The 12,237-nt window shown below is 35.8% G+C and overlaps 1 non-coding gene across 1 annotated transcript; it reads right to left on the bottom strand.

Annotated features, from left to right (window-relative positions):
• Nucleotides 1-4,010: 4,010 nt before the first annotated feature.
• LOC118151911 (small nucleolar RNA SNORA71) lies at nt 4,011-4,144 on the bottom strand. The gene has a single exon (XR_004740304.1). It is a non-coding gene; the product is annotated as a small nucleolar RNA SNORA71 (small nucleolar RNA).
• Nucleotides 4,145-12,237: the final 8,093 nt, after the last annotated feature.

The raw sequence follows: 12,237 nt of genomic DNA, 5'->3' as shown, positions 1-12,237 counted from the left end.
TCAGATAAGACAACTTCATTCCTATTGAGCTATAAACTAACTAGGGCTTCAGCCCAGGGGCCATTTTCATAACTTTATTAATGTGACTTTGCAGTTTTAAATATAAATAAGGGTAAATAAACTGATAAAACACAGTCATAAAAGCATCTTTAATTTATTGTGTGATATTATTTACTTCACACATCACAGAAACAAATTATTGATATAAATTATGCTAATTTCTTTCTATGATGAGGTCACTCATGAGTAAAAAATAAATCTAGAGGACAAATGCCCTTTAATGTAGACCTGCTGCTTCTCTAAATGTGGATTGTCTCCACCTAATTTCCTTTGAAAATGAACAATGCTATGTAAAGATATTCTTCACTTTAAGTCATGTTTAGTTTAGAAATGATGGGAAAGTGGGGGGAGGGGAATAGGTGAAGTAGTAACACATCCTTGAAGTATATAATCACAGGAAAGAAAGAGCCTGGAAGGTCATGTGATAGTGAAATACTGTTGTTGTAACAGTTTGAAGTACCAAAATTCTTTCAATGACTCTGGAAACTTATTTTTGTCCCTAGATATGCCTCATCACCCTGCAAAAAAGAAAGCTACTCTAAAGATGGATTACTGATTTTTCCCCCACTGAATCTGAGAAGCTTTAGGAAAAAGGTAACCATTATCCACTCATTTTAGCTACATATTCATTCATGTAATAAGAAAGGACAGAAATGAGAAATAACCAAGGGTTTCATCACACTTATGATATTCCACTAAGGCTCAGTGTTTTTTTAAATATAATTACACATGGTAGTAATAAAACCTATTGACTTAATGCTCTCCCTTTCTTGGGGGCCAGTATTCGGTTGCCAAGGCTTGGAGTGCAGTGACACAATCTCGGCTCACTGCAACTTCTACCTCCCAGGTTCAAGTGAGTCTCCTGCTCCAGCCTCTCGAGTAGCTGGGATTATAGGTGCCAGCCACCATGCCTGGCTAATTTGTTATTTCTGGTAGGGACCTCAGGTAATCTGCCCTCCTGGGCCTCCTAAAGTGCTGAGATTACAGGCATGAGCCATTGTGCCCGGCCTGTATGTAATAATTTTCTAATGAAAATAAGGCTTAGTTCTCTATATGATGTCCTTAACAGTGATTCTCTGTTCCGTGGAGAATTCCCTTGTCTGACACTAACATTTCAAAGCTCCACATGGCTTTTAAGATAAAATATACCCTGATCTGAATCCTTCATGACCTTCCAGCTTCATGTGCTATCACTCAGTTACTTACATATTATGTTCTAGAATGTCCTGAAATACCTTCCTGACCTTGCCTTACTAACTTTTCCTTATTTAAGACTTAATTGAGGCATCATCTCTTCTAGAGATATTTTATAACGTTCCTGTTTTTTCTTTGAGCCTGAGACAGTGGCCCTCTTGGATAGGTATTACCCCAGTGCCTTATGTTTTCCTGTGCCACTATGTTATTATTATAATTAACTGAGTCACATATGTGAATATTAGAAAGTAGATACTTGAGTTAATTTACCTGTCTTCTAAACATTTGTGAGAGTTCATGACATTTAGTAGAAGCTCAAAATTATTTGAAGAAATAAATAACATCACTAAGCAAATAGTTTAACTTTATATAGTTGCTATGCAGAAAAAAACTCATTGCATTAGTGTGGCCTGTCCAGAGATGCTCATTCCCTTCTTAGAAATAAACACCCATAACTTATAACATTGCCAGATGTTTGTAGCTGGCTCCTAAAATTAAAGAAGTCCTAATTTCTTCCCTAAAAGAGTGTATATTAGAACTATTTGGTAACCCAGGGGGCTCTTTGAAAATTAAATTAAGAAGCAAAGCAAAACAAAATTAAAAATTGGGTAAAATACATCTATGTGAGATGTATTTGGCTAAAATGTCTGCTAATGCCCTGAAATTTGTGGATCACAGGCAGCCTTTTTGCTGGGTTATCAAAACACTTGCTTATAAAACCAGAATGCAGTTAATTGTCCTTTTTAGATAGTTATATCTTTTTTTATCCCAAATTACAGACTTACTAGTTTAACATCTATTCATTCTAAAATGCTTTGCTAGATAAATTATAAGCTGTAGTTTTTCAAGCAAGTATTTTTTTAAAAAGCATAGACACAGGTATTCCATTATTCACCTCTGTTTTATATTTTACCACCTTGAGGACTAGTTCTTGGTATTAACATGATTGTTTGCAGCTTTAATTGAGATACCTTCCCTTCCCCATACACTTTTGATGATGGATAGAAATCAGATATGGGCTAAGACCCTGGGCTGGTGATGTTCATATAGAACCTACATTTAATATTTGCAGTGCTTTTTAGACCTTACTTTGTGGGTGCTCTGCATCTGAATTATCTAGGATGATTGTTAAAGGTGGACATTGGAACCCTTCCAGATACTGAATCAATCTTAATTTCTGAGTGTGAGCCAAAAAATATGCATTTTAATTATTGACTTTAAAAAAAACGTATCACTAATGGAGAAAGGTGGGCTCTGTTATAACTTCTTTCAGTAGAATATATTGTGAATGTCTTATTCTGACATCGATATATCATTCAGTAAATGTCTATTGACCATTTTACTATGTGTTAGACTGTTTTGGTAGTGGAGGAAATGAAGGTGAAAAAGGGAATTAAGAAGATTTGGGTTTAGGGAATTGCCAGGCAACATACATAAAAAAAACCTAAATAATTATAAACAAGGATTATCCCCTCACCTTCACTCTAAAGTACTGGAAACTAAGCATTTTCTTTTGTGTAGACAGCAAGTTTTAGTACTTGCTAGACTAGAAATAGTCTTCATAGCAGAAAACATCACATATCAACTTCTCCAAAACTAAGGTGTCATGTTTGTTTCAACAGGCCTCCAGTTTCAAATTGGTGTATAAATAATAATGCTGTTCCATGACAGGCTTTCTCATCAAGTTGATGCTTAGAAATCTAGATTGCAATGATTTTTATCTTTTTAGGGCATACCAGGAAGTTTTATTGCTCCAAGCTCTAGTCTTCAAATGAATGCTTTCTAGAGATTTGATTTATTATTTAATGGGCAAGGTAGATTGTTCGGTTTTAGTTGCTTTAAAATTTTCCCATACCTAAATTACAGTTCTGTTTTGTGACACAGAAGCTAGGGCTCTCGCCTGCTCTGTTGTCTGTGTGTGGTGATCTGTCTTCTCAAGGAGACCCTTGCCTTGCCACTGGGGTCTTCCTTAGTCTCTGCATAGCATGAATGGCTTGACCTTCCATGTTGACACTTGTCCCTGTTAAGCAACTCTGTTTTCATTAAAAAATGGTAGTTACACTTCTGGCTTGGCAGGCTGATAAAACATTTAGCTGGTCACTGAACTGTTACCATGAGCTTTAGATACTCACTCCAGTTGATAGTCTTCACTCACTGCCATACCGTAGCCATTGAGAAGTTTACCACAACAATATTCTCAATAATGTAAAAATCCATCATTGGATTAAACCAAATCGCTACATTTTATCAACATCCCTGTACTATTGATTTTATTATATTGTCACTTTGGCTTATGTCATCAGCTTATATTGAAGGATGTCATCAGAAACCACCCTGTGGGGTTTTGTGACATATTTACTGTAGAGATTATGTTTCTTGGTTCACAACATGAAGAGAAGCCTTATAGGAGTCTGTGAGAGAATTTCTGTCTCTGATTCTGAGAAATTGATGTATCCTTATCTTGCAAACACAGTGAATTACATAAGTAGTCATGTTTTTCTGTTCCTGCTGACTGATCAAAAAGTACTGACATATTTGTGATTTCTCTTTACTGCATGCATAGGATCCTGTGGTATATATGTTCTGTACTTACATCCTGGTACCACATCACATTTTATTGCCCTTAATTTTTTATTGCCTCAAATTTTCTCCAAACTAAAAATATGTTTTATTTTTCTACTGTATATATTTCTTAAGATGTCCTAAACTATTTCTAGAACAAGGCAAGGTTACAGTTGTACATTTTTTTTTCCACATGTACGAAAGCTCCAGAGTTTGCAAGGGACACGAGTGAACTCTCCAAGCACGGGGAAGTACTTTCATTGATTCCTTTCCCTGCACTATGAATGACCAGGGCATGGGCAGCCCATGATCACTTTTGAATACAGGGGCAATTTTTTTTTGAAGTTTGTTTGGTTTTGTTTTTTAAGATAAGAATGATCACTGAAGATTACATTGAAAAGCCCCAACCTATAACAATGAATAATCCAAAGAATATTTGTGAGATAGAATTAGTGAGAGTGGGTGGAATAGAAAATGAGGTAAAAGAGAACTCGAAGCAACTTAAGTAACAGAATGGACTTTGGTAAGCACTTGTAATATAGGCCCATATATTTTCCACATTTGGGATTTGTAATTTCAGCTGTTTCCTTCACAAATATTGTTCCTACAATTGAGAGTACAGAATCAGGCAGATAGGAATTACACAATCAACTAGAACTAGTTTGGACCAATTTAGCATTGAGTGCTTTAATTGTGATAACTGCTGTCCTATATTTGGTAATATCAAGTTTGACTAATTAAACCTTAATTACTATAGATTTATATTCATGGGAAATCATTTCATTTTACTGTTGGAAACACTGAATATAAAAGCTAGAAAATCAGTTAGCGAACATCCAGTCTAATGTGTTTATTAATAATTTCTGAAACTGGGGATCAGAAATGTAATGTTACTTGCCCAAGTTACTTGCAACCAATTAGTTGAAGAAGCAGAACTAGAATAGAAATCACTTGATCCATGGACTAGCAACAACTCAGAATGTAAAGTTATTACAAGTCCTCCTGTTGAGGGCTTTGCACCATTTTCTTTACAGAGGCCAAGTTCAATATCTAGCAGAAGTCGAGACAGAGAAAGGCGTTACTGATATGAGAGGATACTTGTTAGGGCCATTCATGGTCTATGCTGTTTCCAGCATCTGAAGATGAGGTGAGCTGAAGGTGAAACATGGGAAGAGGGCAATAAGGACAGTTAAATGATAAAACTATGTCAGAATGGCTCTAGTAATTTGAGTCACTAATGAGATAAATATAGGTAGATCTATCCTTGCCCTTTAAGTGTATATTGAAATAATTATCCTGATAATCTAGGAAAGGACCACATTTTTGCTTAAAATCAAGATGAATGAGTCTAATAGAGTTTTAGGGTTTTTTATTATCTCATTTAAAAAAATTTATTTTTGATAGTGTAACAAAGCAATCGCTATTAAATTTCTGCAATTATAGACTAAAACTTGCTACCAGAGAAAATTGTGATTGAAAGCTTAGAATTTTGGGAATTTGTTTATTGTAAACAGTCAATCTGGAGAGGTCAGCTGAGAATAATATTGCTCCTGTAACACAGGAATTCTTTGTTTTGTTGTGAGTTGTAATTGCTGGAGCGCCTAATCATACAGGTAATGGCCCTAATTATGTTTATTTTATTTCAGTCAGCAAAACTGCATTTACATGTAGCTGACACATCAACTCTGAGGATTCTTTCTGGTGTTTGGCCCTCAATCTCTTTAAATCTATTACATGAAATAACAGTAAAAACAGCTTTACTCTCCCTTGTTTATACCTTTGGCTAATAATAATGACCTCTTCTATTTTTTGAAATTATTATTTTTTAACTTTTAAGTTCAGGGGTACATGTGTAGGTTTGTTACATAGGTAAACATGTGTCATGGGGGTTTGTAGTACAAATTATTTCATCACCAGGTATTAAACCTAATACCCATTAGTTATTTTTTCTGATCCTGTCCCTCCTCCCACCATCTACCCTTCAATAGGCCCTAGTGTGTATTGTTCCCCTCTATGTATTCATGTGTTCTCACAATTTAGTTCCAATTATAAGTGAAAACATATGGTATTTGGTTTTCTGTTCCTGTGTTAGTTTGCTAGGGATAATGGCCTCCAGCTCCATCCCTGTTCCTGCAAAATACATGATCTCATTCTTTTTTTATTGCTGCATATCATTCCATGGTGTATATGTATCACATTTTCTTTATCCAGTCTATCATTGATGGGCATTTAGGTTGATTCCACATCTTTGCTATTGTGAACAGTGCTGCAGTGAACATATGCGTGCATATCTTCATAATAGAACAATTTATATTCCTTTGAGTGTATACCCAGTATTGGGATTGCTGCGTGGAATGGTATTTCTGTCTTCAGGTCTTTGAGGAATCACCATATTGTCTTCCACAATGGTTGAACTAATTTATACTCCCACTGACAGTATATAAGCATTCCTTTTACTCCACAACCTTACTAGCATCAGTTATTTTCTGATTTTTTAATAATACCATTCTGATCGGTGTGAGATGGTATCTTACTGTGGTTTTAATTTGCAGTTTTTAATGATAGTATTGTTGAGCTTTCTTACATATGATTTTTGGCATATTTGTCTTCTTTTGAAAAGTATCTGTTCATGTCATTTGCCCATTTTTTGTTTGTTTTGTATTTCTTTTTTAAATTTAATCTAATTTTAGGTTCTGGGATACATGTGCAGGATGTGCAGGTTTGTTATGTGTTGCATGGTGGTTTGCTACACCTATAAACCAATCACCTAGGTATTTAGCCCCTCATGCATTAATTATTTATCCTGATGTTCTCCCTTCCCATCACCAATAGGCCTCAGTGTGTGTTGTTCTCCTTATTATGTCGATGTGTTCACATTTTTCAGCTCACACTTATAAGTGAGAAGATGTAGTGTTTGGTTTTCTGTTCCTGAATTAGTTTGCTCAGGATAATGGCTTCGGGCTTCATCCATTTTTCTGCAAAGGACATGGTCTCTGTTTTTTATATGGCTGCATCGTATTCCATGGTGTATGTGTACCATATTTTCTTTATGCAATCTGTCATTGATGAGTATTTGGGTTGATTCCATGTTTTTACTATTGTGAATAGTGCTGCAGTGAACATACACCTGCATGTATATTTATAATAGAATGATTTATATTCCTTTGCCCACTTTGTTATTGGGATGTTTGTTTTTATCCTGTAAATTTGTTGAAGCTTCTTTTAGATGCTGGATATCAGATCTTTGTTGGGTGCATAGTTTACAAAAATTTTCTCCCATTGTGCAGGTTGTCATTTTACTCTGTTGATAGTTTCTTTTGCTGTGTAGAAGCTCTTTAGTTTAATAAACTCCCATTTGTCAGTTTTGGTTTTGTTCCAATAGCTTTTGGCATCTTTGTCATGAAACCCTTGCCTGTGCCTATATTGTGAATGGTATTACCTAGGTTGCCTTCCAGAGTTTTTTAGTTTTGGGTTTTACATTTCAGTGTTTAATCCATTTTGAGTTCATTTTTGTATATAATATAAAGAAGGGGTTCAGTTTAATCTTCTGCATATGGCTAGCCAGTTATCCCAGCACCATTTATTGAATAGGGAAGCCTTCCCCCATTACTTTGTGTCATGTTTGTCAAAGATCAGGTAGTTGTAGGTGTGCTGTCTTATTTCTGGTTTCTTTATTCCATTCTATTGATCTATGCTTCTGTTTTTGTACCAGTACCTTGCTGTTTTGGTTATGGCTGCCCTGTAATATATTTTAAAGTCAGGTAAAATGATGCCTTTAGTTTGTTCTTTTTGCTTAGGATTGCCTTGGCTATTAGGGCTCTTTAGGTTCCATATGAATTTAAAATTTTTTTTTTCTAGTTCTTTGAAGAATGTCAATAGTAGCTTAATAGACATAGAATTGAATCTATAAATTGCTTTGGGCAGTATGGCCAGTTTAATGATGTTGACTCTTCTATCGATGAGCATGGAAAGTTTTTCCATTTGTTTTTGTCATCTCTGATTTCTTTGAGCATTGGTTTGTAGTTCTCTTTGTACAGACATACGAAAGGCTTTCTAGCACATCATCTTTTAACTTTCATAGCTTCATGAGGTAAGCAAGACAGGTTCAGTTATTCTCATTTTATATTCAAGAAAGCTGAGAGCCAGAGGAGTGCTCTCCCGTGTCTAAGGTCAGAAAGTGAGTCGGGGTGGAACATGCACCACAGTCCAGGTCTTCTGGCTCCTGGCCACTGCCTTTATCAATCCTATTATCCAGCCATGGTCTTGGTCAGTATGACCTCTCTGGTGAATCAATTTTAAAAAATGACAACATGCATTCCTGTTTCTAGTTTCCTTCTCCAAACTCTTCCTCTAATTTATTTGCTCACTTCGATAGAGTAATCTTTCTAAACTTGAATTTAATATGGAAGATAATTGCCCTGTGGCTTTTATGTTGATGGTATAATGGGAGCCTATTAGGGGTTTATACTCAGACATAGCTAACCTGGAAGTGTGGGGGAGTTAATGCCTCATGGAGAGAACTTTTGACCAATGGGAGCTGGAAGTCAGTGTTGAAACTCTTCCACTATTATCCCCCTTTTCCAACCATTGACAGACGGTTCTGAAATCAAGTTGGCCCATGGCAATTTGTTTCCAAAGATGGAATAATTGGTTGTAGTTAGCAGTGCTAGCTGCAAAATATATCATATTTACTCTCTTCTTGGCTGCTTCACTTCTCTTACTCCTTACTTCCTTACTCTTGTTTCCTAGAGTAGTATAACCTAATAAAATATTACCACATGAGCACTTAGTCTCAGACTCTGATTTCTGGGAAAGCCAGGCTAAAATGCCAGGTTCATCTCTGTCTTACTTTTGGCTTAAGGAGTTCTTCCCTATATTCCCACTTGGATTACCTCATTCCTCCTCCCTGTTGATCCAAATCTTATTCCTCCTTCAAGGTAGACTAATGTGTCACTTGTTCTAGGATTGTTTGTTATAATGTTCCTGGCCCCCATGTGATCTATTTTTTTATCTCAGAAACCTCCTACACCCAATGAAAACCACAATATGTTTGTATTTCCTGTGATAAACAGTAAGACAGTTTTGTATAAGCTAAATTCCCTTGCTAGTTCATAAACACCTTTAAGATCTTAGGTTATTTATTTTTGTATGCTTAGCACCTGACATCGTATTCAATGATTATTTCCCAATTGCTCATAATACAATGGAAGGGAGAATTGCTCATTCTGATCAACTTAATCATCCATCTAATTGATGCAAGATCACTTTGGATGAATCATGTCTGAAGGATTGTGACAGTGCAGCTCTGCTGTAGTTTGATGATTTGTTCTGTGTTGATATGAGAATAGTTGAGACTCATAAACTACATCCTTTATGTCATGTTTCTTTTATTTGTACAGTCTTTGGACTAAAGCATTTGGAAATCAAAGGCAAGGAGAATATTTAAAGGTTCTAAGCATTGTTATTATTCTGCATCTCTTGTTAGTTCATTTAAGCTTTCATTTGTAAAAGAAAAAATTTGATACAGAATTTTGGCGGAGCCTACAAAGGACCTCATGACTTAAGGAGGTCATGGATGGTGGTATAGTGGACATTCTAGAAACATGAAAGTTTTGTATACAGAAAGCAAGTTTTATGGAACTTAATGGACGTGGGATGCTTGAGAAAGTTTAAAAATAATAATGTTAATATACATAAAATGGACTGAGCAACGTAGGTGTGTGTGTGTGTGTGTGTGTTGCTTTTTAGTTGAGAATGAAATATCAAAAGTATGAAAATTTTAAAATTCTCTACCAGTTTTTAGATTAACATATGGATAAGGCTAAATTCAAAGGACCCATGCTAGTGGAAATATGGCTTAATATAAGAAATTAATGAGCTCAATTTCTCTAATATTCAAATCACTTCTTAGTATTAACTTAAAAACTTACCAAGGCCAATTAATTATTTCAGACTGTTGGGTTTCCACTTAGAACATTACTTACATATGTTTAGCACATTAGGTGGGGAAAGGAACTTGCGGTGGAGTAAAGGGAGTCTCTTTTCTCTTGGCTTCATGTTCCTCTGTGAAAAGTTCTCAGGGTGAGTAACATACCTGGTTTTTTAAGCCACTGCCTTAGCCTTCAGATGAAATGGTTGATCTTGATGAAGAGTTTGGGTGCAGATAAGCCTGTTCTGTTCAGCCTCTTTCTATTCTCTCTTTGGAGCCAGTTGTCTTCGGGGTACTCACATTCTTCTTTGAACTACCATGCTGGAAGTTTCAAGTGTGAAGGCTGTACTCCTGCAGTGAGGCCTGTGGTCATTCCAATCAGGCAGGGACTGGGGAGGGTGAATTTGTGTAATTCAAAGATGAATCTTATTTGCTTTGTTTAGTTCAGTCACATAAACCAATATCAGTTTAAGAATAAAGGTGAATTTTAAATGTACATCTATCTGACATTTATGATTTTATATTGGTTCTAAATACAGACAGGTCAGAGAAAGAATAGTTATTTTTGGACTGTATCAAATCCTGACAGAGCTGTCTTTACTGTCTCAGTGGTAGTAGTGAAGGGATTCCAAGCTGAAGGAACTGGAAATGCTCATTCGCCTAAAGGGAAACTCCACTAATTGTAACATCCCACAGAAATGTTCTTAAGAAGAAACTGTAAATAGTAAATAATTGTACATGTACATAAGCCAATTTATTAATTCTAAAATTAGTTCTTTTTCTGAGTGGGCATGCAGTGATAGATATTAAAAATGCCAGTGCTTCTCTCAAAGCAAACAAAAATGTGTTTCTTTTATGATTAGACCGATTTCATATAGTTAAAAAAAACAAAGCGGGTTGCATTTGGAAAGCACAGTATCTAATGCTGTTAGTTAACTCTGCAACCTTTATTCTGTAGAGTGATTTGAATTCATTTTTTAGACTAAACATTCAGCATTGCCCTACAGCAAACAGCTTTGGAGATGAAAGGTATCATTTGTAAACTGGTCCCATTTGCCTTTGAAGGCTCAAATTCCCTAATCCATCCCTTCCCCCAACTCTCCCTGACATCTATGTGAAAGTAAAAGATTATTCAGCTCAAAATAGGATCTTGTAAATAGTAAAAATATTTTCTGAAATAATATGTTTTGTTTCTTTTTTTATGATAGTGAGATTATAATTTTCATATGAGGTGGTAAAAAAAAGTGTTTTTACTCTTAACATTTATATTTTTGGAAAGCGACCCTATTTATCAGTCCAAGGTTTCTGATAAACATTTTACTTCAGCCCTTGGAAAAGTCTGTAAAATATATTCCAGAACTATATGTATAATTTTACCAGAAAGTGAGCAACGTTGTAATATATGGTAGGTGCTTGAATAGAGCAAGCACTGAATATTTGACAAACATAACTTGAGTCTTACTGCCTTGCTATTTGGTTAGGAATATATGGCATGGAAATTGTTTTTAAACTCCTTTTCTGCCCATTCCCAGACACATACTTATCTAATCTTGAGTAAAAGCTCTTTAATAGACATTAGCCCTTTGGAAGGACAAACTGCTGTTCACCTTTTGAGTGTTTTACCCCATCCGAGTAACTTGTGCTTGATTGTTTCATAATAAATAGTGTAATTTGATTAGATATGAATGGCTAAGCCCTCTTACATAAGACCTGTTTCTCTTTTTAAAATCTTGGTGTGATTTTTATCTTGGGAGTTTGTGTTTCTTTTTGCCCCTTTTCACTGTCAACCTCTATGCTTCAATAAAACACTGCAAATAAAAACCACTTTCAGAAACCAAATCACATGGAGCAATAGCCCTGTTAGATTAACTGCAGTTCCTCCCTTGTCAGCTAAAAAAAAAAATTCTTTTTTTTTAAACAAGGAAAGAATGAATATTTGACCTTTGTCTAGGACTTACCAAAAAGGAAGGAAACGACTCTAGCATCCATCCATGTCATCTACGTGATTGTGTAGATCTTATCTCCTGAGCTCTCTTGATCCTAGGGCTTTTTGATCACTAGGTTAGAAATTTCTCCTGCAGTCTCATTTTGAGAATCAACTGCTCATGGGCTACCCCCACAACTTTGGGAGGGGAAAAAGAAAATTGACTGTGCTTATGAGTTGGACACATGAAAATGAACAGATACGAGCAGGCAGAAGTTGAGTTAATCACTCCCTCAAATATAATCATGAGGAAAGCCCTCCCTCCCAGCCTTCTCTAGAAGATTTCCATGTGGCTATGGTTGCAAGCGACCCTGTGCTTTCAGTCATGGATCTGGCAAATTTGAAATTATTTTGGTATGTCGATCTGAAATGCCTCCCATGATTACTTTGGAGTTATCAAATGGAGGTCAGAAACAAGGCAGTAGGGTCTGTCGCTTTTCAAAAAAACAAGATTTGAGAAGAGCAGAGTTTCTGAGTGGGATAATTCAACAGAATTGGGAATGAGAAG

The sequence above is a fragment of the Callithrix jacchus genome, chromosome 2 (genome assembly GCF_049354715.1).
Source record: "Callithrix jacchus isolate 240 chromosome 2, calJac240_pri, whole genome shotgun sequence".
NCBI classification, from domain to species: Eukaryota; Metazoa; Chordata; class Mammalia; order Primates; family Cebidae; genus Callithrix; species Callithrix jacchus.
The sequence above is the reverse complement of the archived record's forward strand: the minus strand, read 5'-3'. Positions and strand labels throughout refer to the sequence as shown.